This window comes from Helianthus annuus, chromosome 6 (assembly GCF_002127325.2).
Source record: "Helianthus annuus cultivar XRQ/B chromosome 6, HanXRQr2.0-SUNRISE, whole genome shotgun sequence".
In the NCBI taxonomy this organism is placed as follows: Eukaryota; Viridiplantae; Streptophyta; class Magnoliopsida; order Asterales; family Asteraceae; genus Helianthus; species Helianthus annuus.
The window spans coordinates 39,201,523-39,211,983 of NC_035438.2; the positions used below are offsets into that span (position 1 = coordinate 39,201,523).

The following is a 10,461-nucleotide window of genomic DNA, read 5'->3' on the forward strand; positions in this document are numbered from 1 at the left end:
AATCATCAAAAATTACATTATTATATGAACATCGCTGTATTAAACATATAACACACCACCATATTGATTCAAAACTAACAGATTAAACAAACCCTAACTCTTCGTGTAACAACTCTCATTAAAATTTAAATAATTAGGATAGTAATTAGCTATTAAGAAAACCCTAATTGAGACACCCAAGTAATTCTGCACTAACCCTAGAATTTCCAGAACAATCAGAATCAGGAACAGGGCCCCTAAAACTCAGGGGGGGCAAAACCCTAATAACGATTATCTTCATAACTCATTATAAAATTCGAAATTTATAAAACCATCGACACAGCAAGCCTACATGCACGAAGGGCTACTCTATGAAAATAGGGTGGTCACTCGCGTAGCGCGACGGCTAAGGGGGTACCCCTCGCGCTACGCGACGGTGTCAAAATTTCAGTATAAATAGCAGGGGTTGGGACTTGAATTTTGGCATTTGAACGACGAAAATCGGAGTTACATAGACCGAGTTATAAGCAAAACAATCCAACACACACACACTATTATCGAGGTGCTGCCGCAAAACAGGGTAATTAGTCGGTCGCTATTACGATTCAGTTTCCGGGATCAATATACCTGTAACGCCCCAAAATCTGAATGTTAATATTTGTTGTATGTTATTATGTGACACGTCAGGAAATAAATAACTAGGCTATTTAACCTAGTTAAGAGTATGGTTAAAAGTATTAAATGATTTTAGTAATGTCAATTATGTTTTAAAAGTAAACCCGAGGGGCTAAAATGGAACAAATGAAAGTTAAGTTATAAAATAACTAAAAACACACACAAACACACACATACGTGCGTGTTCAAGAAGGATCAGGAGACTCCCATGGAGCCTCAAAACCCTAAATCGCCTTTAAGCTCAAATTGGAAGGAAAGATGAAGCTGAAATCCATAACCGAGCATGGATTAATGATCACCAACACGAGGGGATCATAAGGTATGTCTTAAATCTAAGTTTGGTGATCATGGGTGAAGTGGGTTATGTTCTAATCCGTGAGTTAATATGAAATTGATCATGTACAAGGGTTAGAATCCTCGTGTAGAACATGGGTTATGTAAGGTTTGTGTTAATTTGAAGTTTAGATGTGAAACCCGTTTGCTATGGTGAGGATGATGACTTGAATCACCATTTATGTTTAATTCTTGTTGAAAGAATGATGTATTATGTGGGTATGATGAAAGCTTGTTAGATGAATTAGGAGAAATATGATGATGCTATGTTTGATGTTTAATTGGAAAGGAAACATGATGATTAGTAGTAGGTTTTGGTGGGTTATGTATGAAATTAGAAGATGCATGTATGAATTAGTTGTACGTTATGCTTAAAAGGTGGTACACGCACATCAAGTGTATGATAAAATGTATATAGTGTTGTCCGTATAGTCGATTATGATGTTACTAGTATATGATGATAAATCGATAGTTAAATATGGTTAATAGTTGACTTTGAAAGTCAACTAAGTATAAGAATCATGATTTGAATCGTTATCGTAAAGGTAGGATTATAAGAAGTCGTATGATACATGTTATAGCAATCCGCGTTAGATGTAATGACATGATGAGTTACATGAATTTAAGCGTATATGGAAATGATTATATGAGTTATGTTGGTTAAGAATGAATAATGAAAGTTAAGTAGGAAAGATGCGATTTACATGATGGTTAACATGCACAAATGAGTATGCTAATAAGAGCGTGATTTTGATGAAATGAAAGTATAGGAATCACGTCGAGACGGGCGCAAGCATGAGATGTTAACGGGTCAATAAGAGGCAAGGAATCGGATGCGAGCACGGACGCATAAGGTAAGTGATTTCCGTAATCACTTCTTAGTCCAAGTAAGTAATAAAGTGTTGTGATTAATTAAACATGATGCTTAAGGTCAAATGTGTGTTAAAGCCTTTCGTCGTAAATGATGGGATTAAAGTTGACCAAAATGCCCTCGACGGGTATTTTGGGGTAAACGATCTTAAAAGTAGTTTAGGAATAAGTTATTCGATTGGTTTAATGTTTTGGACAAGTATGGATGTGGGGATGATGATTTGGTTAGTCATAGACCAATTAATGCGTGAATACCCTTAACGGGTCAAAACAAGCATATGAACATTAATGTGTTAAGAGGATGTAAGACATCCTAAAATTTAGTAATTTATGATAGACGTCACTGATATTAATATGTTTACAAGAGGTTATGGTAAAACAAACAAGTTATGATGATGTATGCATGAACGGGTCAAATAGTTATAAAATAGTAATAAGTCGAATGTATGTAAGTTAAGAATTTCCTTAATCCGGAGGTAAGATTTTAAGTCCATATGGTAGAATGTGAATTTACAAGCATGTGGGAAGAAACGGGAGGTTAAACGGGTAAACGGTTCGAAAGTTACGCAAGTTTTAGCGTTTTCGGACATTGAAACGGATCTGCAGCGAAATGGCGCATGGTCATGCGCTTGGCCGCATGGTCGTGCGCTGGGCCGCATGGTCGTGCGCTTGGCCGCATGGTCGTGCGATTTCGAGCAAATCATTGCACTAGCTTGTGCACTGCCAGTGCCCCCATCGTCGTAGGAACTGCACGGTCGTGCGATTGGATGCATGGCCGTGCATCAGTTGCCACTGCATGGTCGTGCGGTTGGACGCATGGCCGTGCATCAGCTGCCAGTTCAGTATAATGTGCAGAATTCGTACAGAACAGTCCCGTAACCGAAAAGGAGTCCCGAATCGTATTCTAAACTTATTATAGAATGTTTATGGGATGCGATAAGCGTGTATGTATGTATATACATGGAGCGAAATAAGTAAAAAGGCATAGGTAAATATATAGGTGGGTGGCTGCTTGGCGAAAACTGTTCGTTTGCTCCGTTTTGTATCGTGAACTCGTTTTAAACGCGTTTCAAGTTACGTACGACTAATTTAACCCACGTTTTTATAAGTTTAAGTGTATGAACATGCGTAGTTAGGTATGTATGTATGCTTATAAGTATGCGAGCAAATACGTGGACCTTATGTATAGGAGTAGGTATGTATAAGCTTGGTATGATGCAAGTAGGAAAGGTATGTACGTATGTAGATGTGTATGTATGTATGTATAAAGGTATGTACGAGTGTATGCATGTGTGTAAAGATGTAGGAAAGGTATGTACGTATGTAGATGTGTATATATGTATGTATAAAGGTATGTACGAGTGTATGCATGTATGTAAAGATGTAGGAAAGGTATGTACGTATGTAGATGTGTATGTACGTATGTATAAGGATATGTATGAGTGTATGCATGTATGTAAAGTTGTAGGAAAGATATGTATGTAGGTAGATGTGAATGTATGTTTGTATGTAAGTACGTATGTAAGCATGATTTAGACACGTTGAGTGTTAACGTTTTTAATGATGTACCTTGAGAATGAAAAGTAATGCAGGTACATTACTGAAGCCTCACCAGGAAATGGATACGCAGATGAAATGCTTAAAGTTTTAAAAAAAAATGACAAATAGTGAAGTGTTCGTGAATGAATCTTGTTTATATAATGTGTGCTAATGTATGAATGAATGTGGTGAGTGCAGGTTGTACGAATCACGGATTAACCTCACAAGGAGTAGCGATCGAAGACCGAGTCACAAGATAGATTGTACGGGAATGTTTACATATGTAATTTAGTGATGATAAGTTATGTTTTTTTTATATTTTAAAGTGGACTTTCAAGTAAGACAAAACGTTTATAATGAATGAAATTTTAGGGTACGTATTTCCGCTGCGACTTATGGTTAAATGTGATTTAGGGTCTTACAAGTTGGTATCAGAGCCCTGGTTTGAGAGAATCAAGTAACGGGAGGTAAATACTTGAACTCAAACCGGTGTGCTCTCGTGACCAAGAGCCCGTACAATCCAAGACTCGATTGAAGCCTAAAGGCAAAAGCGAATGTAAGTAAGTATTATATTATGTAATTGAAGGATACTAATAGTATGTTATGTGAAGGGTAAGCGCAATTGTTGAGAGAGATGAACTGTGAATGCGGTCTGGGACCGGCATCAAGGCAAGTAATGAGGCGAGTTGACCCCAGGTACGTAAATCTAACGTGTGGGCGTATGAAATGGTACAGTTAATCAAGTGAAAGAAAAATGTTAAACAAATTATAATAACGACATGGTAAATAAGTTTTGAAAATGTCACACATGCCGAAACTAAATCCTTCGGACATAAGGTGGCGATTACGCGAAGACACGAAACTAGTACGTGGAAGGTGTACCTGGCCAGTACACAAGAAACGTATGACGTTCGTGAGACCGTGATAATTGTTACAGTTATGTCCGATAGAATTTGGTAGCGGCTAGGCGTGTGGGTGAAATGGGTAGTAAGACTCTCGGAAGGTTGAGAGTACTATGTAAGGGTGAAATGTATAAGTGATAAGAATGAAAGATATGAATGCAATGCTTGAATCCGCGAAACGGATTCAAGGAATGAAAGATACGAATGATGCAAATCCCTTGCGGATTTGGTTATGCTAAAGAAGATTATGATAAGCTATACAAGTCGACCGGTTCAAGTTGAACAAGTCGAGTAAGGATAAGGTACCATCCGTTTAGAACGGGTGGTCGTGAATGCAATAATAAATGTATGAAGCTCAACCCGTTATACGGGCAGAACGAAAGACTTATGTTGAAAGCAATTAACCCGATGTTACCGGGTCGTAAGTGGTATGCTTGGATCTCATTAGAAGGCATGAATGAATGTTTGAATCCGTAAGGCGGATTCAATGAATGAAAAAGCATGAATGATGCGCCTGAATCCGTGAGATGGATTCAAAAGATATAAAAAGATGAAATTAATCCGCCTAAGAAGATGTCGATAGTTTGACCATGATTGAGTCGAACGGGTCATAGAAATAAGTATAAAGTAAAAGTGATAGTATAATAGACGAAGTTTTGTATAAGTTATGTGTTAGTAATTGACTCTCAGAAATTAGAATGATGACGGGCGGTGACCCGGACGACAACTTGAGTATGGGCGGGAATGGTAAGCTTAGTAAGAAATATTGAAACGATGTAATAAGGTCCTTGCAAGTAAGCATGAATGGAAGGAAGTACGAACGTGTACTTCAGTGTCAAAATAATTAATTGAATAAAAAGATTGCATGTAAGAAATAGAATGTGCGGTACGTTATAGCAGAACTATTGATGTGATGAAACCCATCGTATTGGTGAAAGGACGTGCACAAGCGGAAGCTCATAACACGAAGGAATGAAACCTGGCCTGTACGGCTAGTACTCGAAGAGAAGATGATCGATCAGGGTTGCGGATCGTGGTTGAGAAATGAAAAAGAGGTTAGTAAAATGTTTAATTCCTTATTGATAAGCAAAAATCTGTAATTTTATTTGTACGTGTGAGTGAAATAAATGGTAGGTTAATTATGGTATGGTATGAAATAATCGACTTGTAATGGTCAGCCTAAGGAAGTACTTATGTCATTAAGAGGAAGATCTAAAAGCCTTGAATGAAAATTTGGACTAATTGGTTAATGCTCGTATGGTGCCCTCGCACGACATACCAGATTAGTATAATAAAGTAATGTGAATGATTAAAATTGAGGTTAGACATAAAATTGTAAGTAGTTCAAGTAACGGTAGAAATGTAGCTTAATGTCTATCTCATGATTGAAGAGATATGAACTAATTATACACGTGAATTAAGTGATGCATGAAGAGAAAGCAATAGTAATGTGAAATGAACGTGATGATTTAAAGATAATATAAAGGTATGCAAGGTATACGTAACTGTCGAAAACGTAGAGTAAGATTAACGTTAGAGATAAGCACGTAGGTGCGACTATGAAATAGTAAGTTGGGTGGTGGTAACAAAACAAAAGTTAAATGTTATACAGAGTATGTAGAGAATGTAAACTTTTAGAGGTGAGATGGAGATATTAGATCCATTAAGAATGGATCATATTAAAGGACAGAAGAGTATGTGTACTGACCAGTTATTAACAGGTCAAGTAAATGAAAATGAAAATGCAAATGAAATGGGAAGAATGATCAGAAAAGTAAGGGTTAGTGGTCTTATGGATGAACTGGAAGAAAAGATAATGTGTGTTCAATGAAAGTGAGAAAGGTTTCGGGGACGAAACCTTGCTTAAGGGGGGTAGACTTGTAACGCCCCAAAATCTGAATGTTAATATTTGTTGTATGTTATTATGTGACACGTCAGGAAATAAATAACTAGGCTATTTAACCTAGTTAAGAGTATGGTTAAAAGTATTAAATGATTTTAGTAATGTCAATTATGTTTTAAAAGTAAACCCGAGGGGCTAAAATGGAACAAATGAAAGTTAAGTTATAAAATAACTAAAAACACACACAAACACACACATACGTGCGTGTTCAAGAAGGATCAGGAGACTCCCATGGAGCCTCAAAACCCTAAATCGCCTTTAAGCTCAAATTGGAAGGAAAGATGAAGCTGAAATCCATAACCGAGCATGGATTAATGATCACCAACACGAGGGGATCATAAGGTATGTCTTAAATCTAAGTTTGGTGATCATGGGTGAAGTGGGTTATGTTCTAATCCGTGAGTTAATATGAAATTGATCATGTACAAGGGTTAGAATCCTCGTGTAGAACATGGGTTATGTAAGGTTTGTGTTAATTTGAAGTTTAGATGTGAAACCCGTTTGCTATGGTGAGGATGATGACTTGAATCACCATTTATGTTTAATTCTTGTTGAAAGAATGATGTATTATGTGGGTATGATGAAAGCTTGTTAGATGAATTAGGAGAAATATGATGATGCTATGTTTGATGTTTAATTGGAAAGGAAACATGATGATTAGTAGTAGGTTTTGGTGGGTTATGTATGAAATTAGAAGATGCATGTATGAATTAGTTGTACGTTATGCTTAAAAGGTGGTACACGCACATCAAGTGTATGATAAAATGTATATAGTGTTGTCCGTATAGTCGATTATGATGTTACTAGTATATGATGATAAATCGATAGTTAAATATGGTTAATAGTTGACTTTGAAAGTCAACTAAGTATAAGAATCATGATTTGAATCGTTATCGTAAAGGTAGGATTATAAGAAGTCGTATGATACATGTTATAGCAATCCGCGTTAGATGTAATGACATGATGAGTTACATGAATTTAAGCGTATATGGAAATGATTATATGAGTTATGTTGGTTAAGAATGAATAATGAAAGTTAAGTAGGAAAGATGCGATTTACATGATGGTTAACATGCACAAATGAGTATGCTAATAAGAGCGTGATTTTGATGAAATGAAAGTATAGGAATCACGTCGAGACGGGCGCAAGCATGAGATGTTAACGGGTCAATAAGAGGCAAGGAATCGGATGCGAGCACGGACGCATAAGGTAAGTGATTTCCGTAATCACTTCTTAGTCCAAGTAAGTAATAAAGTGTTGTGATTAATTAAACATGATGCTTAAGGTCAAATGTGTGTTAAAGCCTTTCGTCGTAAATGATGGGATTAAAGTTGACCAAAATGCCCTCGACGGGTATTTTGGGGTAAACGATCTTAAAAGTAGTTTAGGAATAAGTTATTCGATTGGTTTAATGTTTTGGACAAGTATGGATGTGGGGATGATGATTTGGTTAGTCATAGACCAATTAATGCGTGAATACCCTTAACGGGTCAAAACAAGCATATGAACATTAATGTGTTAAGAGGATGTAAGACATCCTAAAATTTAGTAATTTATGATAGACGTCACTGATATTAATATGTTTACAAGAGGTTATGGTAAAACAAACAAGTTATGATGATGTATGCATGAACGGGTCAAATAGTTATAAAATAGTAATAAGTCGAATGTATGTAAGTTAAGAATTTCCTTAATCCGGAGGTAAGATTTTAAGTCCATATGGTAGAATGTGAATTTACAAGCATGTGGGAAGAAACGGGAGGTTAAACGGGTAAACGGTTCGAAAGTTACGCAAGTTTTAGCGTTTTCGGACATTGAAACGGATCTGCAGCGAAATGGCGCATGGTCATGCGCTTGGCCGCATGGTCGTGCGCTGGGCCGCATGGTCGTGCGCTTGGCCGCATGGTCGTGCGATTTCGAGCAAATCATTGCACTAGCTTGTGCACTGCCAGTGCCCCCATCGTCGTAGGAACTGCACGGTCGTGCGATTGGATGCATGGCCGTGCATCAGTTGCCACTGCATGGTCGTGCGGTTGGACGCATGGCCGTGCATCAGCTGCCAGTTCAGTATAATGTGCAGAATTCGTACAGAACAGTCCCGTAACCGAAAAGGAGTCCCGAATCGTATTCTAAACTTATTATAGAATGTTTATGGGATGCGATAAGCGTGTATGTATGTATATACATGGAGCGAAATAAGTAAAAAGGCATAGGTAAATATATAGGTGGGTGGCTGCTTGGCGAAAACTGTTCGTTTGCTCCGTTTTGTATCGTGAACTCGTTTTAAACGCGTTTCAAGTTACGTACGACTAATTTAACCCACGTTTTTATAAGTTTAAGTGTATGAACATGCGTAGTTAGGTATGTATGTATGCTTATAAGTATGCGAGCAAATACGTGGACCTTATGTATAGGAGTAGGTATGTATAAGCTTGGTATGATGCAAGTAGGAAAGGTATGTACGTATGTAGATGTGTATGTATGTATGTATAAAGGTATGTACGAGTGTATGCATGTGTGTAAAGATGTAGGAAAGGTATGTACGTATGTAGATGTGTATATATGTATGTATAAAGGTATGTACGAGTGTATGCATGTATGTAAAGATGTAGGAAAGGTATGTACGTATGTAGATGTGTATGTACGTATGTATAAGGATATGTATGAGTGTATGCATGTATGTAAAGTTGTAGGAAAGATATGTATGTAGGTAGATGTGAATGTATGTTTGTATGTAAGTACGTATGTAAGCATGATTTAGACACGTTGAGTGTTAACGTTTTTAATGATGTACCTTGAGAATGAAAAGTAATGCAGGTACATTACTGAAGCCTCACCAGGAAATGGATACGCAGATGAAATGCTTAAAGTTTTAAAAAAAAATGACAAATAGTGAAGTGTTCGTGAATGAATCTTGTTTATATAATGTGTGCTAATGTATGAATGAATGTGGTGAGTGCAGGTTGTACGAATCACGGATTAACCTCACAAGGAGTAGCGATCGAAGACCGAGTCACAAGATAGATTGTACGGGAATGTTTACATATGTAATTTAGTGATGATAAGTTATGTTTTTTTTATATTTTAAAGTGGACTTTCAAGTAAGACAAAACGTTTATAATGAATGAAATTTTAGGGTACGTATTTCCGCTGCGACTTATGGTTAAATGTGATTTAGGGTCTTACAATACCCAAAGAATATCTAAGTGCCGCCACATTGGGCTATGCTTTATCGTTGTCGATAATTCGATAATGAGCCGAAGCATTGTACTTTGTCGTTGTCGATAATTCGATATACGAGTTGAAGTACTATACTTTATCGTTTGTCATTTTGATAAATGAGCCGAAGTATTGCACTTGGACATTCATTGTCACAATTGATCTCGGAGAATTATCATAATCGTTGTATTGATCACTAATCCTGTTTTGTGTGCTTTATTATGAAATTAGGTTAACAGGGATTAAATCTAAATTCTATCAACACTAAATCTGCAATGTGAGTCATTCTCTTTTTATTAACTGTTTTACAATACTCCAAATCATTTTTCAAAGTTATAATTACAGTGATTAAGTTTATGTAATCACCAAATTACAGCCGGTATGTGGGGTATTGTGCACAGTATTGTTATTATTGTTTCCTTCACATTAGGTGGGCGAGCCTAATTGTGACACACGTCACTCATTGGGCCAGCCAATGGTGATATGACCACAGTCACAGAGCTGGTCTGTGACAAATACCTATTCTTGAAATGTTGGTTGATAATAAACATATGTAAAAACTCTTAATACTGTAAATTATAACAAATGTGTCGTTTTTAGTAAAATGAATGATTCACTCAGTATTTCCCCGCTGACAAAAATCTTTTTCAAAAATGTTTCAGGTGATCTGCTGTAAATCAGGAAAAGTGCTGAGGAGCATTTCAAGCTTAAAATAGTGGCTCAGTATAAAATGAATAAAGATGTTTTAAAATAAGAAGTTATCACTAAACTTATGTATTGTAAATTATCGGGGTTTTATCCCGAATTGTGAAATAAAAATAATCGGGAAAAATTTAGCTTTTCAACGATCCTGATGTTTAAAATTTTCCGCTGCAAAACTCAATTAAACAAATATCACGTGGTTTCTGTCCCACAGCTCCAGAAACGGGTCAAACCGGGTCAGGGGCCGTGACAGAAACAAGGTGGTATCAGAGCCACTGAGTTAAGCTAATTAAGTATTTAAATAATACTTAATTTTCCTGATTACTATTATGTGATTA

At 36.7% G+C, this 10,461-nt stretch overlaps 2 long non-coding RNA genes across 4 annotated transcripts; both read left to right on the forward strand.

Annotated features, from left to right (window-relative positions):
* Positions 1 to 929: 929 nt before the first annotated feature.
* On the forward strand, positions 930 to 3,771 carry LOC110904724. Of its 2 annotated transcripts, none has more exons than XR_002572743.2 (3): positions 930 to 973; positions 1,758 to 1,841; positions 3,595 to 3,771. It is a non-coding gene; the product is annotated as an uncharacterized LOC110904724 (long non-coding RNA). The 2 variants fall into 2 exon arrangements; XR_002572741.2 differs by having other exon boundaries at positions 934 to 973; positions 1,753 to 1,841.
* Positions 3,772 to 6,499: 2,728 nt separating this feature from the next.
* Positions 6,500 to 9,272, forward strand: LOC110904716. Of its 2 annotated transcripts, none has more exons than XR_002572740.2 (3): positions 6,500 to 6,543; positions 7,328 to 7,411; positions 9,165 to 9,272. It is a non-coding gene; the product is annotated as an uncharacterized LOC110904716 (long non-coding RNA). The 2 variants fall into 2 exon arrangements; XR_002572738.2 differs by having other exon boundaries at positions 6,504 to 6,543; positions 7,323 to 7,411.
* Positions 9,273 to 10,461: the final 1,189 nt, after the last annotated feature.